General features: G+C 45.8%; 1 protein-coding gene across 4 annotated transcripts in view; it reads right to left on the reverse strand.

Annotated features, from left to right (window-relative positions):
- Positions 1 to 13,888, reverse strand: part of SETD5 (SET domain containing 5) — a 176,894-nt gene extending 163,006 nt beyond the window's left edge. Inside the window, exon 1 of one of the 4 annotated variants that reach the window (XR_004376294.2) lies at positions 13,210 to 13,886. The gene's annotated coding sequence lies outside the window, so the exon portion shown is untranslated. Of the gene's footprint in view, positions 1 to 13,209 lie in introns of all 4 variants that reach the window. The other 3 variants (XM_032798916.2, XM_032798915.2, XM_032798917.2) reach the window with 3 other exon arrangements.
- Positions 13,889 to 14,353: the final 465 nt, after the last annotated feature.

The raw sequence follows: 14,353 nt of genomic DNA on the forward strand, positions 1-14,353 counted from the left end.
AGTCAAAGATACCTTAGCCCAGGAAAGAAACAGGCACTGCAAATCAGCTTAGGAAAAACAGATTCCTACTAACATTGTAACCACTGCACTTCACTCCCGTGCAAGGCACCAAACATTACTGTTGGTTTTCAGCCTCAAATTCCTCCCTCAAGGCATCCCTAATCCTTGAAGCCCTGTGCTGGGCCTCTCTAGTAGCCCTGCTCTCTGGCTGTGCAAATTCAGCCTCCAGGCGTTGAACCTCAGAGGTCCATGCCTGACTGAATGTTTCACCCTACCCTTCACAAATATTATGGAGGGTACAGCACGCGGATATAACCGCAGGGATGCTGCTTTCCCCCAAGTCTAGCTTCCCATACAGAGATCGCCAGCGCCTCTTTAAACGGCCAAAAGCACACTCCACAGTCATTCGGCACCGGCTCAGCCTGTAGTTGAACCGGTCCTTGCTCCTGTCAAGCTTCCCTGTATACGGTTTCATGAGCCAAGGCATTAACGGGTAAGCGGGGTCTCCAAGGATCACAATGGGCATTTCAACGTCCCCTACTGCGATCTTCTGGTCTGGGAAAAAAGTCCCTGCCTGCAACTTCCTGAACAGGCCAGTGTTCTGAAAGATTCGTGCATCATGCACCTTTCCAGACCAGCCTGTGTTAATGTCAATGAAACACCCATGGTGATCCACAAGCGCCTGGAGAACTATCGAGAAATACCCCTAACAATTAACGTACTCGGATGCTAGGTGGGGCGGTGCCAGAATAGGAATACGCATCCCATCTATCGCCCCTCCACAGTTAAGGAAACCCATTTGTGCAAAGCCATCCACAATGTCCTGCACGTTCCCCAGAGTCACGGTTTTTCTTAGCAGGATGCAACTAATGGCCCTGCAAACTGGCATCAAAAAGACTCCAACAGTCGACTTTCCCACTCCAAACTGGTTCCCGACCGATCAGTAGCTGTCTGGAGTTGCCAGCTTCCAGATTGCAATAGCTACCCGCATCTCCACCGTCAGGGCAGCTCTCAATCTTGTGTCCTTGCGCTGCAGTGTGGGGGTGAGCTCAGCACACAGTCCCATGAAAGTGGCTTTTCTCATCCAAAAGTTCTGCAGTCACTGCTTGTCATCCCAGACTTCATGATGATGTGATCCCACCACTCAGTGCTTGTTTCCCGAGCCCAAAAGCAATGTTCTACAGTGCTCAGCATTTCCGTCAAAGCCACAAGCAATATCGTGTCGTATGTGTCAGGCGACTTGCAATCATCGTCGGACTCCTCATCACTTTGGAGCTGAAGGAATAGCTCAACTGCCAAATGTGATGTGCTGGCGACACTTGTCAGCAAAGTCCTCAGCAGTTCGGGCTCCATTTCCCACAGAAATTGCGCTGCACAGACACCACTGGGAGAGTCACAGTGGTGCCAAACATGGACGGAAAAACAGGGACTGCTGGGATGCAAAGCGATGCATCACGGGGCGTTGGACAGAATGCAGAATGACCCGCACCCTTCTGTCCCCTTCCCACAACCCACGGCACCAAAATGAGACGAGGTGCTCTGTGGGATAGCTGCCTATAATGCACCACTCCCTACAGCGCTGCAAATGCCGCAAATGTGGCCACACTGCAGCGCTGGTAGCTGTCAGTGTGATCACACTCCAGCGCTTTCCCTACACAGCTGTACGAAGACAGCTGTAACTCCCAGAGCTGCAGACCTCCAAGTGTAGCCAAGGCCTAAGTTTCAGATTTGATTCCTTTCTTGAGACTGATTAGCTCAAGTGAAATGGTCAGCAGCTGGTGGGTTCTAGCTGAAAACTACAAGTATTCTACCCAGAGTACCTAGTGGTTTTATCTGCAGATAACATTCCCAGTGTCAAAAGCCCTGAATCAGCAGTGATCTCAAAGGTCATTAACATGCAGCCACTTCCATGTCTTGTGAGTTATTCAAGAGACCCAATCTCTACATGCAATGCCACTATAGCTGCAACCAGAGGCACTCAAACTAGCAGCCCCGATGAAAGGAGGGTAGTGGCAGGATATATTCTGTGAGGGGGCCAATGATGCTGGAATGCACTACTACTTCTTGGCATGCCAAAGACCAGATTGGTTAACTTTCTGGGGATGCTGTAACGCCCATCTTTTTACCCACACACATTTAGGAAAGGGTCAGGAATACAGGGCCATGAGATAGGGATCATAGAGCATGTTGGTTTTACTGTTAAGTATTATGGTGGTTTATGTGAGCAGTTATTTAGTAATTTCTCTTTCTGCAGACTTTAATTGCCAGGTGAAGGTGTTTTAAACTGAACTGTAATCAAGGACCATGCCAGACCTCCAGTAGCCAATTAAAATCTACCAAAAGGCAGACCCATGCTAGCTTCTGGAGCCTCTCTGCTCATATGTTTATGGCTCCTTTACTAATCCGTCCTATGCTCAAAGTACATTGGGAATCAATCTAGAAAAAGTGACTACCACCATTTTTCTAGAAGAGCAAACAAATTATAAACTTCATAAGTAAAGGGATCCTATCAACTTAAATTCCATGTCCGGAAATCTTGTACCTACTATACTTAAAATGTCTATAGTTACTAAAATTGAAATTTAAAGGAAAAAAAATGTTCGTTTTTCCAGTGTCTTCCCTTTATGTATTGAACAGCATTTTGTGTGAGGTAGTTTCACTGTTCCCCTGAAAACTCAGGCAAAATTTCTCTTGATGAAAAGACCCTCAAATATCAAGAGGAACAGAAAAAGAACACTCTTTGTACTCAATGGAATCTGCCACGTTCTGGTGGCACACTGCCAACTGAAGAAAGACCCAAGCCTTAGTTGAATCATTAGATGTCAAGATCTTGTAATTATAGCTGCTCAGTGCCGGAATACACCAAACCCCCAAGGCAGCAAGAGTGTGGCAGAGATACCACAATTCTGAAGCAAGCACTATAAGTACTTCAGCAGCTAAGCCTTGCTGGTGCTAGCCCTAGTAGGTTCAAACAACCATTCAGACACATGGCTAAAGGAGCAGGAACTTTCCTCGGGCATGGGGGGCAGCGCAAAAAAGAGATAGGTTGCAAATACCATAAGTGTAGAGGCTCAAACAGGTACACTTCAAAATGAGCAACCGTGGTTCTTGTGTGGGCCCCAAGGGCAGTTAGGGCTCTTCAGACACAGTGCCTGGGGGCCCTCTCCAGTTCAGTTTCTAGTCAAGCCAACAGAAACTTGCAGGTCTCTAGGCCAGACTGGGTGGTATTTCTCTCAACGGGGTTCCACTGCACTGGCTCCCTGCCCAAGTGCTACAGCTCACCCCCATGTCCCATGCAGACCTGCACCCAGCTGTAATGCCCAACGGTCACAGCATGTTCCATATGTGGCTCTCTGTATAATTTCTGGAGGTGCTTCTCAGCAGCTCCTAACTAACCCTGCTGGCTCCTGCTTCCCAGACAGCTAGGGTGACCAGTTCACAACACTAAAATATGAAGACACACTGGGCTGCTGTCAGCCCCATCCACAGTCCACCCAGGCTCCGCCCCTCACTCAGCCTCCAAGTCCCACCCCCTCCCAACCCCGCTCAGCCACCCCCCACCATGCCCTTCCTCATCTCCCAGTCCCCTACTGGCTTGTTGCATCCTTCCTCAGTGCCCTACCCACCACTCACCTCCTCACCCCGCCTGACCACCTCTTCACCCTTCCCACCAGCCTCTCACTCCTACAGTGCCAACTTCCTCTCTGCTGGGTGGGTGCTCACCCATCCCCCACCTCTTCCCGCCCAAGCATCTGCCCTCGCTCGGCCTCCGTTCCATCCCCTTCCCCGCCTCTTCTCCATCTCCTCCCCTGAGGGCACTGCAGCCCTGCTCCTTCCCTCTCCCTTCTGGAAAGTGCTAAGCATCACCAAACAGCTGTTAGGCAGCAAGAAGGGCTGGGAGGCAGGAGGAGCAGGGACGTAGCAAGCTCGTGGGGATGAGGGAGGAAGAAGGAAATGAGGAGGGGGGAGTTTGGCTGCAATTTTTCCCAATGGGTGCTCCAACCCTGGAGCACCCAAGGAGTCAGCACCTCCCTCCCGCTCGCCTCCTTACCTGAATATCAGGACAAATGGCATCCTGATCATACATTGATTGGGATGTGGGATAAAGGATTAAATATTGGGACATCTGGTCATCCTACAGAGAGCTCATTCAAATCTTGGTTAAAACCATTCATTCTACCCAGCCAGGGGAAAAAGCAGTGTAGTGGGAAGGGGGTTGATGAGAGTTGTGCTCCCCTGCTTATCAGATCCATCACAAACTGCATTTTACCATATGGTGCTGGACTGCAGCACTCAGGTTTTTCTATAGCACCCATGACCATAGAGTTTAACAGACAAGACTCCATGTGACAGCAGCTCTATAGGTCATCTAACAGCAGACAGGACACCCCCACACACATACCAACAGCAGATCCAGCACCAAACTGAGAAGCTGCAACTTTTATGAGCAGATGGCAAACTGCAATCAAGATTATGATGATGATCTGGTGAAGTTAGTGTAACATGGTTTATTTGGAGATACCCTTGACAGTTTTCCATAGGATTGCAGTAGTTAATAGTTCACCACCAAAATTGATTAGGGGCCTTTGCCTGTCATAATAGGTGACACCTATGCTCCACACTGCTGTTATAAAACAGCAAGTGCACTTGCCGATCTTGCAGGCCATGTTTAAAGCTGTAAATAACCTAATTCCAGCCCAGGGTAATGCCTGACTAACACAATATGGCCAAACGGCTGTATTTATCTATAGAGACTACAAGTCCCAGCATGCAATAAGAAAAAGATGCCTGACTGAAGCATTGCATGCCAGGATCTGTAGTTGGATAGGCCACCTCTCCATATTAAAGACAAGAAGCTTCAATACACTATCATATACAAAAGTTAGAGGTGGTGTCCTAACAAAATTATTTTACAGAAAAGTCCTTTCCAGCAAAGGTATCTAGAAGATATCGATAACTGACTTCTTACTAATCCATTTCTATGCATAAATGTGACTATATTACAGTAGAGACTCAGTAATTCACAATTTTTGTAGTGCTTTGATATTTTACAAACAGAACAGAGATTATGACTGCAAAAGTCACAGTGAAATAAGGAATTAGCTAATTTCTGAGTAAAAAAGGGATAATCCATCACAAAATGTACTTCGTTCATTTATTTGAGAAGTATTTAGTTTTGTTTACAATGTAGTATAGTGTACTAAAGAATATTTTGTTATATATTTTACAGATGTAATGAGACATCACTGCAGTTCCCTGCTATTAAGTCTCGTGAGAAATGGGGAGAGATTGCCTCATATGTGCAAATCAGTAAAATTTTATATTTACATTTTCTAAAAATATTTAAAAGGTTTTTCCATTTTAAAACTTAAGTTAAAGAATTTTTATTACACCACCACCTTGAGGCCCCACCTGACATTAAACCTCCATTGTGGGAGGCACTGTAAACACACATAGTAAAGGTCCCTGCCCCGAAAAGATTACAACCTAAATACAGGACAAGCAAGGAGGAAGACAGGAAGCATTACTGCCATTTTACATGAGGAAGTCAAATGCAGACTGTTAGCCCAAAGTTACAAGGGAGACTGTGGCAGAGCCAAATAACCACACCACCTGAGCCCCAGTGAAGCACCCTAACCACATCCCCTGTGCCCTTACAATTCATAAATCTACAAAGATGCTTTGAACTGCACATGGGAAGCCAAGTGAATCCCAATCACATCCTACTTAACTTGCCCATTTAAACATGTAACCTTTTCCTAAAGCTATAGCTACGGTAAACCTTTTCTTTTCTTTTTTTTTTTTTTTTTTTAAGTATAGCAGAATGTAGTGGATCACACTTACTGCAATACTAAAAATTAATCTACAATCATATTATTGGAAACGTATTACAAAGTGCAACTTTACAGGATCTGAACTCAAAACCTTGAAAACAAAGTAGAAACTTATTCACTAAGCAGCGTCCTTGGTTAAAAGCCATAGTGATTTAAAGACATACTTTGGTCATTAGAGAACTCCGATACTGTTTCATTAACTTAAATGACAAAGTATTAAAAACCATGTCACAAAGGGGAAGCAACATCACCATATTTAAGGTTGAGATGAGCTTAATGTTTAATATATGAACTGCAAGTTTAGTTCCAGGGGCATTCAAAATTTAATAAAATGTTTTGCTCATTCAACAAAAGAATAAAACGTTTTCATACAATACATAGGGAACTTTATGTCAAATTATTTTTATAACACGAAGTCTGTGCAAAAAAACCTACATCGTTTAGTATTGTCAAGAAAAAACTCCAAGTTCCTCCTTAAACTTGATCTTGTCCTGTGGTATCAATAGATATGCTTTAGTTAAAAAGCATGGTTACATATGTGATTTCATATTTATTCTTTAATCAGAGACCTGCATACCAAATTGGTGCACTTTAAAAGACAAAAAAGGATTATCTTAGCACCAGCACTCCAAACTTTTACCTCTGCCACTGATGTAACAGGTAAAAGATTGTGATCCTGCTGATGCCCAAGACAGAAAAGAACCTAGCTCACTCTCCTTGAGTGGTATGAGCTCTGCAAGGCCAACGGATATAAGCTTGTTTGACTCAGTAGGTTAGCAGCCATGACAAACAAAACATCTGTTTACAAGGTGGTGCCATTTTCAGTCACTCTTCTGACTATAAACACACTAAGGGTGATATGGGGTATTCCATTCTAAACACCTTTTCAATTCATAGTTTTCTTAAAATTGTTTAAGGGATAAAATTTCTCACAGATTATCTCAACCCAGAAGATTTTGTTTTTAAGTGTGCGGGGCAGGGAAATCAGTTCAGCTAGTTTGGAGTTAGGTGGGTAAACAAAGTTCTCCGTTTTAAACTGCTTGTGTGTGTGTGTGTGAGTGAGAGAGTGAAATACCAGCTTTGTTCAAACATAGCCCTTCCAAGTAATAACAACAACGCCCACGTGTTATATTGGTTTTCATCCATAGATCTCAAAGCACTTCACAGTCCTTAATATACTTATTCTCTCAACACTCTGTGAGGTAGGGAAGCACCATCATCTTCATTTTATGGCTGGGAAACGACAGCACAGAGGCTAAGTGACTTGTTCAAGGTCACACAGGAACATTTTAGAGAGCAGAGAAATGAATTCAGGTGTCCCAGTACCCTAACCACTGGACCATCCATCTCACTGCAAGTTATAAACCACTAGATCTAAGTACTTAAGCTTAGAATTTCAGGATTTGGGACATTTATGATTTCCAGAACAATGCTCACTAGAACACATTGCACATACTATTTTACAAGGTTCACAGCTGCAAATGTTAGTGATAAAGTTATGTACAAATTTCCAATGTAACTTGTTTTCACTTTCTGCAAATTTCTCCTGGGGGGTGGGGGGGGCTATAACTTTTCAATCTTGATCTCAGCCCTTAGAAGAAGTTTTTAAAAAATCCCTTTAGCCACTTTCAAAAGTAAAGGAAAATTATAACCCTACTCTAGTAACTGAAAATTGGCTGAACAAAAAATCTCCAGACTTGCCACACGGTTCATCCTCCAAGAGGAAGAATGCTTCTTTGCTAATTATAGAAAAAATTAGAAACTGGGAGCAGCTGAAAAATTGTTTCTTCAGTATGCTCACTGGGAATTAGCTAAGAGTTCATCAGCTTAATAAGCCCCACCCCTTTGTAGCTCAATGAGGCGGCCAGGGAAACTGCATATTCTCCCTGCTCAGTAGGGACAGGAGTTGCTGCTAGGAAGACTTGCTGCAGGAATACTGGAAAAGTGCCACTGAAAGAGCAAATTCCTGCAAAATAACAACTTCAGCAAGGAAAGGAGAAAACTGAAGACATGAAAAATTGTAGATTCCACACTTTCTAGGTGTCTAATTTTTGCTGCATTCCAGTTACCTGAAAATTCTAATCTTTCATTTTTTTTTTTTTTTTTTAAAGTTCCCCTTTCCCATTGTCAAGATACTTTCGGATGTAAACAGTGTCATTGTCATATTACCCCAGACTTGTACTGTCTACAAATGAAATAAGCAGCAAACGTGCTACAAACTAACTGCTGCCACATCCTATTCTTTTAAATGAAGCCTGAACCTTAAAGTCTATAATTAGCCTAATAACCATATGTAAAAGACCAAAAAATTAAATACAAAAGTTGTTAATGTAATATGTTTATTTAAGGGTGAATAAGTGAAGAGACATAACTGTTAAGGTTTTCATATTAATTTTCATTTGCTCATATCACATGTGTATTTACACTTCTACCCTGATATAACGCGACCCGATATAACACAAATTTGGATATAACACAGTAAAGGAGCGCTTCGGGGAAGGAGGGTGCACTGCGCGTTCCAGTGGATCAAAGCACGTTTGATATAATGCGGTTTCACCTATAACGCGCTAAGATTTTTTGGCTCCTGAGAACAGCATTATATCGGGGTAGAGGTGTATTTAAATATATATTCATTACTTGCTCAAAATACTGATTATGTTAATGTTACTATAAAAACCTTCATACCTATAACCTGATTTGTGTACTAAAAACTTATAACCTTAATATTTTATTAGCATATTTTACATATATTAAGTTATGCATTTAACAGCTCAAAGAATGAGTCCAATGTGCATGCACAGGAGCAGAGTAACTTTACGTGAACTTTGACTTTTGAATTTCCTGAACTTTGTGCATTTGTTATGTCTGTATTACCAGGGCCTTAAAGGAACACCATTCAAGATATTTAAAATCCACATTTTTGTCTACTATGGCATTAAAAAATTAAATATTTTTAAAAAGTTGACTTGCTGCATCTCTCTCAGCTGGGACACTAAAGACAGACACATCAGTCTATCAATTTCATTTTCAGGTTATCATGCACTAAACCCCAGTATTTCAGCTACAGAAAGCGCAGGGGAATGTTTGTATTTTAAAAAACCTGTTTCCACTGGAAATACTTGTATATTCCATGTAACATTTCTACTAATCTGAAATTTTCTAAAGGTTTGTTTTTAAAGAGCATAAACAGGGTGAAACCTGATCCAACAGTATCTCTTTAATATTGCATTAATAAGCTTTTTTCTAACTTAGCTTGAATAAAAACAATGCCTCTTAAAATGAGTGTTGACTGCAAATAACAGCTACCTGTAAAATGGAATTAAAATATATGTAAGATGTGGTCATACCACCTTGGACTGTAATCTCAGATATCATTAGCTAATCAGTATCGCATTAAGGTCAGGACAACTCCAACAAATCCCAGGGTGGTCTAGAAAGTGTTATCAGTTATGTCTTCCCACTGAGTCAGCAGTGAATTAATGCCCCATTTATTGTGCTGGGGGCACTGCAAAATAAAGGCTAACTTGCAACTAGTGAAGATTCCTTCATACTTTTTACATGAGCAAGGAAGTAAGATCTAGTGTCCTGGCGAAATTCTAAATTGGGAAATTATTGCTGTCCTGTTATAGTGTACAAGGGGTGAAAACATTATCTAAAGTTAAATAACTGCCACGTTCCACCCACAAGGTGGCTGCATTTCAGTTGTCTGTGCAGAGATTAGTCTAAGTTTACTTTCTAAAATACTGTGGAATCTACATCTCAAATATAAGATGTTATGCACCAATTATATTGTTTTGGAATAAGAAAATGATTCCTGACAGTCAAGCACATTTATTACAAACTTTAGTTCAGATAAAATGTACAGTTAATCAGAAAACTACAAACTAACATGATATTTTATGAAAAAAGCTTAGTAGTTAGATTTTGTTAGCACAAACCAGATGGGTGTTTGCAAAGACCATGACTGTTTTCAAACACTTGGGTACATTTATCATTTTGTTACATGAATTCTATATACAAATTTCAAGTTTTCAGATGTACTAATTTTTAAAATATATTAGTAATTGGGAATATATTTTTATCTGTTATTCAAAATGGTACAGACAATGTCCAACACAAGATGTATCTCAAGAAGTAGAGAGGTTAGATTTAAATAGTTTTTTAAAAGTTAATTATTTCTCCTAAAAAGGAAATCTCTATTAAAACCAATTAGACAGTCCACTGCAGTGTGGTGCCTGCCAAGCTGCTCTTCACACAATACACAGTGATGGCAAAAATGGCCCTTTGCCACAGATATTGCAAATTGTTGCTACATTAAATGTTGGAGGCAAAGTGACATGTTTGCAGAGGTGGCATTTGCCATATATTTCACTATCTACAGTAGGGAAAATGGCTCAGTAACTGAGGAAAGTATTTCCTACATCTTTTGGTAGGCATCCAACCGCAGAAGAGGCTATACGCTATACATTTTGCTCTGCGGGTACAGCAAAAGGGGGAAAGTTCTTTAGATTGTGTTTTGTTGCTAGTTCCAAAGTTGAGCTGGGCCACTATTTTGACTGTTCTCTGCTCTGTGAATGGAAAATCCCCTCAGCAGTAGCAGACTGGTGTCCGCAGCACACACCCACTGCACACAGCAGAAATTCCAGTCAATAAGGCAAATGGGGCCCAGCCGATGGAAGGGGAGGAAGGAGACATACAAACAATAAGGAAAGCATCTGGCTGTATGACTAACTGGAAAGGAGACTGGAGTCAGATGTAGCCTTAGATCTGGGACTGCAATCTACAACTCTCTCTCTTGCTATAGGAAAATCATATCAATTCTCATTGCCCTAATTTTGCAGAGAGAGAGACAAGATGGGTGAGGTAATACCTTTTACTAGACAACTTTCAAGCTCCATCAAACTCTTCAGTTTTCTGGAGCACAAAAGCTTGTCTCTTGTTGGTGAAATAAAAGATATTACTTCACCCATCTTGTGTTTCTCATATCCTGGGACCAAAACGGCTATAACATTGGAAACTAGTTTTGAACAGACTGGAAACAACTAAAAAAGCCAGCTCAGGGTTTCCAGTTCACATCCTAGTGCAATTCTAAGAACCAAACAATGAAATCCAGCCTGTAGTTTTATCCAGCTGGAGCAAGATTTACACACTTTTGCTTCAGAGCTGTGGAAATGCAAAAGCAAAGCTTTTTCTCTGAACAGGAATGAGGTATCTCCTAAGCACTGTACTAATGGAGGCTGCTCTGCTGTCCTTCCCTGGAGACAGCAGCCAACACTACTGAAGCTTCTCACGTAGCAACCAGGGCTCCCGAGCCAACTGCAGCTGCTGTCACTGCCTTGAACACTTACCCACAGGATCCAAAGCAACACCCTCCTTACTTCCTTCACCTTTGTGCTTCAAGCCAGAAGGCTGGAAACAAAATGACTTCCTGGGCCAGTTACAGAAAAATTCTTTGTACCTCCTTCATAGGTGAAAAGGGAAACTCCTACCCCCTATTAAGGAAATACTGAACTCTTTGTCTAGCCTTAGATTTTTGCATTTAACAGCAGCACCTCCGGAGTGTCAATTTGGAATTAAAAAGAAAATAATGCTGCCAAAATCAGGGTTTTCGCAACAATAGTCCCATCCCCCACAAGATGATATTAATTCACTCTCCTGCCCACAACCTCTGCCTGAGTGAACCTCAAACACTCCAATTACATAATGGGACAGAGAGAGACTGCAGGAGGCCACTGCAAGGCCTGCAAAGAACTATTATCTCCTTAAAACATCATTGGCCTCTGCAGAGAGCTAGAAGAATCCCAGTGGTATATTATAATTACTGTACAATAAAATCCCAGGATCCCTCTGCACAACAGACTATCTGCTGCCTGTTGAGAATCCCCTTCGTTACATCAATTTTCCCTGCTTAGAAGCACAAGGAACCACATCTCAGTTCCTTCCTTCTGTCAGGGAACAGGAACATGAAGTTCTTCCCAGAACCACTTTCCAGCTTAGAGAGCCAAGCCCAACATTTTACAAGACATATGACATACAACAAAGGAGCTCTGTTTGAACAGTAGGCCACTGGCATCCAAGGACGAGCTGCTGGAGACACAGGTGACCTTGTCACAGCTGTAGGCTGTTAAAAATATGAACTGTGTTTTAGTTAGGTCCTGAGCCTAAACAGCCAGGTAAGGAGGCCGGGAATCCACCCAGCAGGAGAAACACGACAGACAACGAAATGCAGGAAAATCGGTGCTGCAGCCTCCAGCACAAGGCAAGAAAAGTGGAGAGGATTATTAGTGAGCACACTGTACAGGCACCATGAGAAAGCAGAAAATGCAGGTCAAACACCTCCTCCACCATACCCTGAAGGGACCAGCAGCTCAGAGATGACAGCAGGGACAGGAAAGGAAACAGCAGCCCAGAGCAGGCTGCTTCAAGACAGAGGGTGATCCTCTCATTCCTGTGAAGCAATAATCTTGGCGTGGAAGTGATTAGCACAAAAGGGGGCTTTCCCACAACAGTGACTTTCCCCTCTCCTTTCTACAAGCAGCTCAAAGGCAAATGACAAAGCCCTTCACTGTACCGACCACCACCCACACAGAGACTTGCCTGGGAACCAAAACAAACTGAATTAAATCAGAATCTAACTCTCTCTCTACCATGATAGCGACAACTCTGTCCTCCCAAGAAGACAGGCAGATGCACACACTGAGGAGAAACGCCATGATTCCCTCTGGCAATTAACTAGGAGTCCCCGTCCTAACCAACCCCAGAGCTGGGTAGTCCCCAATACTCTGGCTGGGGCTCCCATCTATACAAACACCTCCCCCCATCCAGACGAGACACTCCTCACACTTGTTCCCCCACTCTCCTCAGGGCTTAGCCAGGACTCCCCCCACGCATTCGTTTCCATCCCAAGGGCTCGGTCGTCGTCCCCCCTCAGGGCTCGGCCAGCCCCCCGGCCCCAGTCGGTTCCCCCCCGCCGGGGCTCGGCCAAGGCACCCCAGAGACGGACATGAGCCCCCGCGGACTCGTTTTCTCTCCCCCCGCGCTCGGCTAAGGGACCCCACCCCCACTCGGCTAGGCTGCGGGCGCCCCGCGGCTCTGCCCGCTCAGCACCCCCCTTCCTATCCCAGGCCCGGCTGTGAGAGCCCCGTGCGCCGTCCCCGCCTCATCCTGCCCCGTGCCGAGTTTCTCTCGCGCAAGCCTCTCGGGACGGAGATAAGACAGGGAGCGGCGGCAAGAGCGATCCCGGGCCGAGAACAGAGGCAGGTAGGGAGCGGCTGCAGCCGGCCGGCACCCGTGAGGCGCTGCCGGGGACGCAGGCCGCGGGCCCGTCACCCGCGGGGCGCCCCGGGGCTCCCTTCCCCCAGAGCCCGCCCCCTACCTGGCCGGCCCGTTGCCCGGGCCCCCGCGCGCCACTAGGCCCGGCTCGGCGCCACGGCGTTTCCTGGGCAGCAGACGGGACCGAGACCCTCTGCGGCAGCGGCAGCCTCGGCCCCTCCCCCTCAGCACCACTGGCTGCGCCTCTTCCACGGGCCTGGCGGAAACAGCACTGAAAGCACGGGGCGCCCCAGCGCTGGCGCCAGGGGCTATCCGGACACGCCCACTGCCACTCCCCATTGGCTGCAACGTCGCCTAGCTCCACCCATTTCAACGATATACTGGCAGCAGCACCCCTGAGAGCCTCACCTATTCACACTTTCGATTGGGCCCCACTTGAGCAAGCCCCGCCCATGCCCACATCGCATTGGCTACAGTTGGCCCGCCCCTAGCTCTGGCCACAGAGGCGGCTTCCTATTGGTGTCCCAACCTGCCGCTTTGAAGAGGGTAGCGACGACAGAGAAGAGGCGCGAGCGCCTGCCCTACTGCTAGTACAACAGCCTCGGGGCGGCTCCGAGGGCGACTTCTATTGGCTATGGGGTGTATCTGGCCGTCTTGAAAATATGCTCTGGTTGGCCGAACCTCCCGTCAGTTAGGAACAAGTATCAGCAATGCGCACTGAGTTAGCCGCTCTACGTGACCGGGGGCGGAGCCGGCCTATGATTAGTTCGGCGCCGCTTGAACCACGTGGGGACACCTCTCTCCCGGGGTGTAACTCCCGCCACGGGACACGTGGCAGAAAGAAGGGGTGGGGCGCTGGCAAGGCACGCGCACGCAGCCTCCTGCTCAGCCGAGGAAGGGGGGGCCGCGCCACCCGAGGATTGGCCCCTGCGGCCTCCCGTAGGGCGCTCGGCTGTGCCCGGCCTGGCTGCCCAGCGCTTTTAGAGCGGGTCACGCGCTGGTCTGCGGCGCCGCCGCGAGCGCGGGACGCGCCCAGCGCTGCTGTGATGCAGCTGCCGAACTCACCTGACTGCTGCACCAGGGAACGCCCCCCGCCTCCAGCATCTCACGGCTCGCGCAGGGACCCGGCCTAGGCCGGCCCAGACGGAGCGACCGCGCTGAAGAGGGCCTGGCCAACGGCTCGACTCGCTCAAAGCAGCTGTCCCTTCACCCCGTACCCTAGCAGGGGCCACTGTCAGGTGCAAGAA

This window comes from Chelonoidis abingdonii, chromosome 17, assembly GCF_003597395.2.
Source record: "Chelonoidis abingdonii isolate Lonesome George chromosome 17, CheloAbing_2.0, whole genome shotgun sequence".
NCBI lineage: Eukaryota > Metazoa > Chordata > Testudines > Testudinidae > Chelonoidis > Chelonoidis abingdonii.